Here is a 10,371-nt window from a genome sequence, read left to right on the forward strand (position 1 = left end):
AGCCATCTTTGCAATTTCCATAACCATATTTGGAGGATAGAATTCTCCATTTTGTTGAAAGCTTTCTCAATAGCAACCTCAGGAAATTGAGTGAGCTTGATGGGAAGACAATTAGGACCAAATGCCAACACTATGGAGCAAATAGATAGACTTGTGAGATTGTGAATAAATAGATAGACTTGACATAGCAAATTGACGTGGCTGTGTTATTTTATTTATTTATTTATTTATTTTTATATAAAAATTATGCAATTTCATTACTGAAAATTAGTCCAATTTGGACTACAGGGAGAATTATAATAAAGAGAATAGGAAGTTTCAACTTTAATAAAATGACTTAAGTATAAGAAAACTACAGAAATAAAGTAAAAATTCAAGGGTCTCATCTTCTCTCACGGGCTATCTCCATCATAGTTCTTGAATGGGTGATTTTACCTTCAAATACCCAGGCGTTTCTTACTAACCAGATTTGCCATAAGAGGTTTGCTGCTACTGCTCTTTTTTCATTCGAATTTTTCTCCATTCTCAATTCTTCTTCCAGCTGAATCCACCACTTTCATGGTTCTCGAGCCATGAGAAACAATGAAAAACGCTTTCTTGTGACCGATTGCATTTTGGGCACCAGGGTTCGATAGATTGTATTCGGGCGTTCAACCTTTCTTTCACTTGGTGGGTGGTAGAAGTTAAAGGCTATTTTGTATCCTGAAGCAACAGTGAAGCCGCTCCCTTTCTCTAGCATCCAGGTAACTCTATCCTCTGTCTCATGAATTAAAGTGTTGATTATTGCTGCAGCTATTTCTGGATTGAAATTGGACTGAATTAAATTCTGGTTTCATGTTTTGTTTGAATGCTGTAATTGTAAAACCCATTCTAGATTTGCAGTCATTGTCGTGGTAGTAATAGGAGTAATTAAAACATAATCCTTCACCCATGAGTCTTCTCGGATTCTGATGTTAAATCCCCTTCCTACTTTCCATAGTATACCTTTTTCTAGCACCTTTCTGCCCTCGATAATACTCCTCCAACCCCATGATGAGTTATTACCAACCTCTGCTCTTAGGAAACTTGAATATCTATAATATTTGCTATGTAACACTTTACTGATGAGAGAATTAGGTCTGAAAATTAACCTCCAACCTTACTTTGCGAAGCATGCAAGAATAAAGGCCTTCAAATCTTTAAAGTTTAGTCCCCCTTGCATTTTTGGTCTGCAAGCAATCTTCCATCTGATCCACTGGATCCTATTTTCTGATCTTTTCTGCCCCCACCAAAACTGGAGTGGCTCTCTGAATCTCTTCAATTAGTGTCTTCGGTAACTTGAAGCAACTTAGTGTGTATATGGGTATCGCGGTTGCCACCGCCTTATTCTGACACACCCTAGCTTTAATGTAGTTAAATGTCGCTTTCTTTGATCTCTGAACCACTTCCGATAAACCCAAATATTTGTTTTGATTGCCAACATGAGGGACAAGGAGAATCTCCGCCAAATGGTCTCGGACTGGAATTGGTGTGTTCTTACTAAAGAAGACTGATGATTTGTCCAAGGTTACCTTTTGGCCACTAAGTTTTTTGTAAGTCTGTAAAACCTATAGCAATCTCTGGCACTTTACTTCTGAAGCTTTGCTAAAAAGAATTGAATCGTATGCAAAGAAAAGATGATTGATTGTCAGACACCTCTGATTGAGTCTCAAACCAGAAATTTCTAGCCTCTGTTCTTCTCTGTGGAGCAGATGGGAGAGTCCCTCTGCGCAAAACAAAAATAGGTAAGGAGATAGATGATCACCTTGTCGTAATCCTCTACATGGTTTAAAATAACCATGAGGTTGTCCATCCACAGTAATAGAGTAAGATACCGTCGTCACAAGTTCCTCAATCCACTTCATCCATCGATCACAAAAACCTAGCTTCTTCATCACCTTCCAAACAAAACTCCATTCCACTCTATCATAAGCCTTGCTCATATCTAGCTTTAATGCCAAATCATAATCTCCCTGCCTTTTATTTTTAAGAAAATGCATGAATTCGTGTGCAATTAGAACATTATTACTAATCAACCTACCCTTTATAAAAGCACTTTGAGAGTCACTGATTTGTCTATTCATAACTGATTGAAGTCTGTGCACCAGAATTTCAGATATGATCTTATAGAAAATAGAGTTAAGACTAATCGGTCTAACTTGTTTCATAGAATTAGTGACCGGCACCTTAGGTATGAGACATATGTTAGTATGATTAAAAACTTTTAAAATTTAACCTCCATAGAAAAAGCTTCTAACAGCTGCTGTCACATCTCCCTTTATTGTACTCCAAAAGAATTGAAAAATTTTGCTGTGAATCCATCATCTCTCGGAGCCGAAAAAGGGTTGATGGAGAAGATTGCTACTTTAATTTCCGCTTCAGTCACTGGCCTACACAGCATTCTATTAGTGGCTGCATTTATTTTTTGGTGGACTCCATCCAATTCTGCAGTCGAATCTCTAGGACAGCTTGTTGTGAATAGCTTTTCAAAGTATTTCTGTGCAACTTCCGCTATTTCTGCCGGTTCCTTTGTCATATTCCCCTCCTCGTCCTCCAACTCCTTTATTCTATTTTTCCGGTTCCTCGTTTGAAACTGCTCTTCTTCCTCCAATGCGTCCTCTAGTTCAATTTCTTAAATTCGGATAGGATTCCCATCTGCCTGAACTCCTTTCTGCATTTTAGATTCTATCTGATTCTTGAGAATCTGAATTTTCTTCCTTGAATTAGATTTAGAGTGCTGCTGCCATTGTACAATTGAATGTCTACAACACTTTAGCTTTTCTACTAGCTTAAATATTGGAAACCCCTGAATATCTATTATCCATGCTTGTTTGATTAAACTAATCACCTCTTCATTTTTACACCATTGCTTCTAAAATCTGAACCTCCTTTTTACCCTCCTTTCTTCACCACCCGTGTTGAGAAGAATAGCCTTATGGTTTGAAGTGGAATTGGATAAGTGTGCAAGAGTGGTTGCTGAAAATTCACCTTTCCACTCATTTGTAACAAGAATTCTATCCAATCTCTCCTTTATATGATTCTCTCCAAATTGACAATTACTCAAAATATATTTATCTTTCTCATAACCAATGTCGACTAACCTTCCCTCATTGATGACGTGGCTGTGTTTTAAGTATTTATAAATTATACAATTAAAGAATTGTAAGTAAATTATACAGTTAATACGATTAGTTGCTATAATGTGGTATATTTAATTCAAGGGAACCAATACTCCTACAACATTGCAATCTTGACTTTGTCTAGTGAACTCATGGGTAATTTCTAAGTAGAACCACATAAGAGTTTCCCATGAAGAAAACTAGCTAGGCCGTATTGTGTTCTTGCAAGAGGAATCAAGAATAGTACCTGGAAAATGCGATTTTGGTTCATACTGTTTTTCGGATTTTTCTTGCCTCTTTTTGTACTCCCGATCTTTGACATGCTGCATGCATGCATGACAATATTTTGAATGCTCTATAGTAGAGCAAATATTGAAGGATTAATAGTTAAAATAGTGAATAAAAGATGCTTTTTTTAATTTATTCTCAAAAAAATTTATCAATTAAATTAGTTTTTTAAAAATTTTACATTAATTATTTTTATTCTTCAGTTGCTTCATTAACAATGTTTATCAACAATTGATGGTATAGAAATATAAAATGTTAACTTGCCAACATACGTGACACCTAGCATGTCCAATTAGATACTGAACAAATATGTTTATGAAAATTTATCATTTTAGTCGTTAGGTTATATTAGAATTAGAATTTTTTTTTGTAACTAGATTAGAATTTATATAATTGCGAAAAGTAGTGACTAAATTAATAGTTTGTTATAAATATATTTAGTTAGCGTTTAATTAGACATCATGTATGTTATCAATTAACATTTTATCTCATTAATTATTAACAAAAATTATTAAAAGAGTGATGGAAAAACAAAAATAAATAATTTTTAATATTTAAAAAACTAATCTGATTAATAAAACCTTTTAGAAGACGATTTTAAAAAACAGTCCATCTTTCAAAAATTAATTTAACCGTTAACTGAAATATAAAATCTCTTTTTTAACTTTGCATTGAGGGGTTACATTTTAGATTCCTCCGATGTATAAATAATGACAGTATGATGACGAAACTGGGTAACATATTTAGATTACTTGAGCAGACTTTTATAAATAAGCAAATTTTTTTTCATTGATCTTAACAGATAAGAAAAATATCTGTTCTGCTATGGTCATTAAATCTTCTCCGTTGATCTACTTTAGTACTATCATCGTACTACTATCTGTCCAGTGCTAACACCATTTTTTTCCCTATTTTTATTATCAATAAATAGAGAATTATATTACGTATACATCAAAAATTAATTATCAAATTAGTTATCAATATAAAATATATATTAAAAATAAATTTAATATCACACGTATTTATATACCAATATATATTATTAATTTAATAACTAATTTTTAATACACACCTAACATTTTACATAAACAACTCTTATTAAGTAGTCACACTAGTTGCATCTGAAGTAGCAACCACAAAAAGAAAAACAACAAAACATGCGAAGTAGCCATCACAAACAAAGAAACAACACAACACAGCAACCAAGAATCAAGAAAATCAATGATGAAATATCCCATACTCCATCAATGGCCTCTTTTAGTAACCTTGACTTGCAACCCATGCTTCATGTGTAGCACAATGGAAACACTTGGACACACGGAATTCCCTTCCACCACTTGGAAATGAAAGTTCCACAGCAAAGCAATGGCAATGATCTTCAACTGGATAAAGCTTATATTTTTGTCCAAACAACTTCTTGGGCCTGCATTAAAAGCCATGAACTTGTATGATGGTACTTGTATATTCCTTTTTCCGAAATCCACCTTTCTGGCTTAAATTCCAAGCAATCTTTTCCCCAAATGTGTTCTATCCTTCCCATTGAGTATATGGAGTAATACACCATAGTATTTGCATCAACACGATCTCCACTTGGAAGTATATCAGATTTGATGGCACATTTGTGCTCAAATGGCACCGGAGGAAAAAGCCTCAGAGCTTCACATATAGCTCCATGCAAGTAAATTAGCTTGTCAAGGTCTTCCACCCCTGAAATAAGCCAATTTTCTTCATTAGTTTTGAAGTTTGATCTGATTTCTGCAAGGATTTTGGTTTCAACATTAGGGTGAGTTGAAACAAGCCAGAAAAACCAACATAGACTTGCACTAATTGTGTCCCTTCCAGCAGCTAAGAGATTAACTGCAATGTCTCTTAGATACTTGTGATCTACCTGTTCCATTTCACTTTTCTCTACAAGAGCTTTAAGCATGTCAAAGTTTGATTCATCATCTTTGGTGTAGTTGAATCCACTTTTCTCTTCCCCACTGGATGATATACGATCATGGAAGAATTGCTCGACAATTCGAAGGATAGCAATGGAGTCCTTCTCATGTCCAATTTGGAGCCATCTCTGCAACTTCCAGAACCATCTTGGGACCAGATGTCTATAGAGAATTGTATCCTCCGTTTTGTTGAAAGCTTTCTCAACAGAAACCTCAGGGAATCGAGTGAGCTTGTTAAGAAGGCAATTGGGATCAAATGCTAACACCATGGAGCAAATACTGTCAAAAGTGAACCTTTGAAATATGTCTTGCAAGTCCACAATAGTTCTTGATTCTGAAATGTCATTCAGAAGTGGAAGTACGTAACGTTCTAATTTCTTATGAATGACCTTTTTAACAAAGTTCTCGAAGATGTTTTGCTTAAACAATGGTTGTAATATGTACCTCTGATACTTCCACTTGTCTAAATCAGCATTAAAGATTCCATCTCCAAGAATTTCAAATATCTCATGAAACTCAGATTTGTCGTAGTTGGCAAAGTTCTTACTTGTAATGTGGTGCACGTTCATAGGATCACTAGTGAAGTAAAAGTTGATGTTTGTGAACAAGGGTCCTCTAAACTTAAAAGTACCTCCATAGTATCTCAAAGCTGTGGTCGCATATTCATGAATATTGGAACTATTATATAAAATGGCTGGTAGCATTCCAAATAAGGACAAATTTGGGATAGGTAAATTTCTATTGATCTTCCAAATGTGGATGGAAAAGAATGAGATTATGGCTGCAAATAAAGCAAAGTACTCTAGGAAGTACATCATGTGGTTGAAGGAGCTTGATTCTAAGTTGTGTTGAGGTGCAAGAATGGGTGGTTTTTCTCATAAATTTATAGGCACAAAATTTAGATAACTAGAAGTAAATAATTTAGTAAATAAGGTTTTAAAAATATGCAATTTGATTAAATTAAGGTTGGATTTGGATTTAACATAAAATGTTTGTAATTTTAGAGTATAGAAGTAGATGACATTTTTTAAGTTAAAAAAAATAGAATAATAAGTTTAATTTTAATTACTAATAATGTACAAATTTTTATATGATTATTCAATTAGATTTATGTATGTATTTAGATGATTTACATAACTTTATGTATGAATTGCTATTTTTATATCATTATAAGAGAATTAATTTATAATTTTATAGTCAAATGAGGAGTGATTTTATTTTATTTTATTTTTTTTGAAAAAAAAATATAAAGCTTAGAATATTTTGATAAAAGTATAATTATTTTAAAAATGTGATGGTCATTAGAAACAATTAGACCTAACTAATTTAAGACAATTGTTCTGAAGATGTTAAAAGTTAAAACTTAGAATAATTTATGAAGAACGGTAGTGTTTTGGTCTAGTCTAATAGGCTACGTTTGTTTTTGTTTTTAGAGACACAACATGACAGTGAAAGAGAGACAATAGGATGGAAACACTAAAAATTATTATTTGTATATTGTGTTTGGATACGATGTATAAGACGTTAATGTAATGTCCAGTATTATGTTTGGATACAGATGGATAAAATTAAAATATTATATGAAATGACTAAAATAATCATATGATCTCAAATTTTCTATATCAAGTATAAACTAATTTAATAGAGAATGAGAGTACACAGGAGTACTTAAAAAGATGTTTGAAGAGACATTGAAAAGACCAAAAATTTTAATAAAAAAATATATAATAGTATTTATATTAAAATAAAAATTATAAATATATTTATTTTATTTTTAAATTTATTATTAATATGTAAGAATATATATGGTTATGATTAATAAAAAAATAGATCTGAGTTTGATTAATAAAAAAATTTGTTTAGATTAATAAGCCAAATTAATTTTAAATAAAAAATCAATTTTAAAAAAAATCCGTTTTTACATGAAAAAAATTAGTTTTTGCACATAAAAATCTATTTTTATTTAAAAAACCAATTTTTTTATCTAAAAATTGATTTTTTTAAATTATATAAAATCAATTAAAACTTATAAATTATTTTTTTGCATTTTAAAAGATCAATTTTACCTTTAATAATATTTATCTTTCAAAAGTTTCAAGACTAATTATAGAAAAAATAAGAAGGGATAATAGTGGAATAATAAAAAATATCTATGAACAAAAAGAAAAACAAAATTTATAAAAAAGTTGGTGTCCACTCTTCCAAATTCTGTGTCTATCATTGTCCTTCGTAAAAGAGTGGACACAAAAATATAAAAAACTGTCTCGGAGACAATGTGTTTCGTGCCCATGTCTCTGCTTCCAAACACATTTTATAGCTGTACTGTCTATGTCTCTGTGTCCTGCTTTCGGAAACAAACGCTACCATAAGGATCGAAAGTCTATTTAGTGAATTAGCAATTCGTATAAGTCAAAAATATCAACGCCTCACACTACCTCCTAAGAAAGATCTAGTCAGCTAGCAAAAACTTTCAGATAGGTTCAAATAAGAGGATCTATCCAAATACAAAATATAAAAAGAGTTAGGAACTTACTCCTCTTTTAGGATATATCAATTTTTATCCTAATTATTCGCATCGTCCTAAGAATACTTATTTTAGTATTGGAATATCTTTACAGATGACTCTACTTGCCAACTTACCAACAATTGTGGCCGCACTCTTTCTTATAAAGCTCGCGTACCTCACACCTCTAATTACTCTCAACCCAACACCCGACCAACACCTACTCCGGACGAGCAACCGAACACGTGGAATAACAATTATCAGCTGAAATGAATAGATGACTACGCGGTGCAACAAATTAACATACAGTATCTCTTTCTCAATTTATGTTTTATTTATTTCATTCATCACTTTCAAGGGGCGCTTGGTAGAGGAAGAGCAAGACAAGTTCTCCTTTCTGCCTTATTGGGAATTGAGAGAATATAAAACATGGTAACAACAAAGACCTTGAGAAAGATTACTAGATGAAGACAGTAAATATGTGAAAAGAGATTTGGATAATAGTATTTTGTTTTTAATCTGTACACAAAAAATAACTATCTGTATGAAATATATATTATTAAATCAAATTTAGAATAACTACTTCACTTAAACTTTTAGATGTATATTAATTGGAAAGTTAAAATATGATTTAAACTTTTCAAAGACAAACTTCGTATAAATCTACCTATTAAGTGAACATATAATCAGGAGAATAACATAACTCAATACAAATGATTAAAGTTCTAATATGACAAATGCTAATGCAATTTAGAAAAATAAGAAATGTAGTGTTTTCTAAAAACAATTAACAGCAAGTGAAAAACACTTATGATTTATAAAGGAAAACAGGTTTGAGATTGAAAACAGATAGAGAAAAGTAATCTGGAAATGTTTAGTATTGAAAGGAATGATTGATACAACTACAAGACAAGCTATTTATAGGAAGAGCTCTTAACAGAAAACAGAATTGCAATAAAGAATTCTCTTATTGACTATTTCTGGAAACTAAGTCAGGAACCAATCTTAAAACAACACAATCATCTTGATTTAATCTTGATATATTACCCTATATACTCTGTTACCTTATTTAGTAAAGAGCATCTATCTATCTATCTATCTATCTATCTATCTATCTGTGATGAGTTTGAAAAACTCCAAATTAAATTGATGATGATCAAACATTATTAACATAATTATTTACAAAATTATTAATTTAAATTTTAATTCATATTTGTTAATTAATAATTTTGTTACTTGTAGATTTTATAATTGGGCAAAAAGAAAGAAAAATTAGCAAGCCCAATATGGAGTCAAAAATCCAGCCTTGTCCTAATGTGTTTTGTGATATGTGGCTGAATCATTGATATATTAATTGGGTTAGGAAAATTGTTGTAACAAGCCCATGTAAATCTTTGCTACAATGACCAAAGTTTGGTCCGAAACCAATATTGGAAGGAAGCAAAGTCTCATGCCTTCAACGGATACCATTTTCAATTTGTGATGGATTTCAAATTTAATTAACTTGAATTAACTTGCATTAGAAAAATGAGAGAGAAAGTTTGAAATTGATGTGATTGCTATTATTGCTTCACACACTACTATGAAAAAGGGAAGTGGTTTTTAATTAAGTGTAATTGATTTTATTTCCTTCTTTATTTCCTTTGAAAGAATCCTCACTCTTCTCTCTCTTCTCTCTCTTAGCATTCGGTCACTTCACAGAAGAAGTATGGAAGCTAATGCAAGCTACCAGAAAGAAGAAGCAGCTAGTAGTAAGGCCGTTGTTATGATGGCACCAAGAAAAAGAAAATCTGAAGTATGGTGTGGCTGAGATTTTTACCATAAAAGGCAAGATATGGTGAAACAATCTCATGCCTTTCATAACCAAAAATGGTGAAGATCCATTTTGGTCAGAAGAAGAAGATCCTTGGAGGGATGACTTGTCTCAGCTTTTGACACCACAGGAGGTAGCTACTGTAGCTACGTGGAGGAAGAGTCAGAAGTTAGAGCAGATGAAGCTATCATCATCAAGAACTCATCAAGTGCTAAGAATCCTTCTTAGAGTGCAAGACAAGATGGAAGACCCGGATTGATAAAGATTGGTGACAAGGGAAGACACAGAGGTAATTGCATGTTGGGTTTTCTATTCGATTTCCTTTTCTTTCTCTCTGGCCAAACCGGTTTTTGCATGAAGAAGAAGAAGTTGGCTCGGTTCAAGAGTTTCAACCTTGGAGGCTTCCCCTTCTATAAATAAGGGAGAACAGCCAGGACTTGAAGCAAGGAAAAGAGTGAAAGCACAATGTTCCTATAGCTATCCAAGCTAACAGAAGTTCTTCTCCTTCAATGTTTTCTGTTTTGTAATTTTCTGTTTAATTTTGTCTGTCTTGAGTCTCATGAAAAAAGACAAACAGTGAGGTTTGTAAGAAAAAGTCATAGAGCGAAAAAAGGCAGAGTGCACATAATTAAAAGAAAAAGCCATAGATGTCCTTAGAGGTCCTTTGTACATTTGTGTTGTGTTTCATGA

The 10,371-nt window shown here is 32.4% G+C and overlaps 1 long non-coding RNA gene across 1 annotated transcript; it reads left to right on the top strand.

The window, feature by feature from the left end:
• The first annotated feature begins 346 nt into the window (after positions 1-346).
• LOC127745829 (uncharacterized) lies at positions 347-5,733 on the top strand. Its single transcript, XR_008007446.1, has 3 exons — positions 347-481; positions 626-743; positions 5,384-5,733. It is a non-coding gene; the product is annotated as an uncharacterized LOC127745829 (long non-coding RNA).
• The last annotated feature ends 4,638 nt before the right edge of the window (positions 5,734-10,371 follow it).

This window comes from Arachis duranensis, chromosome 3 (assembly GCF_000817695.3).
Source record: "Arachis duranensis cultivar V14167 chromosome 3, aradu.V14167.gnm2.J7QH, whole genome shotgun sequence".
In the NCBI taxonomy this organism is placed as follows: Eukaryota; Viridiplantae; Streptophyta; class Magnoliopsida; order Fabales; family Fabaceae; genus Arachis; species Arachis duranensis.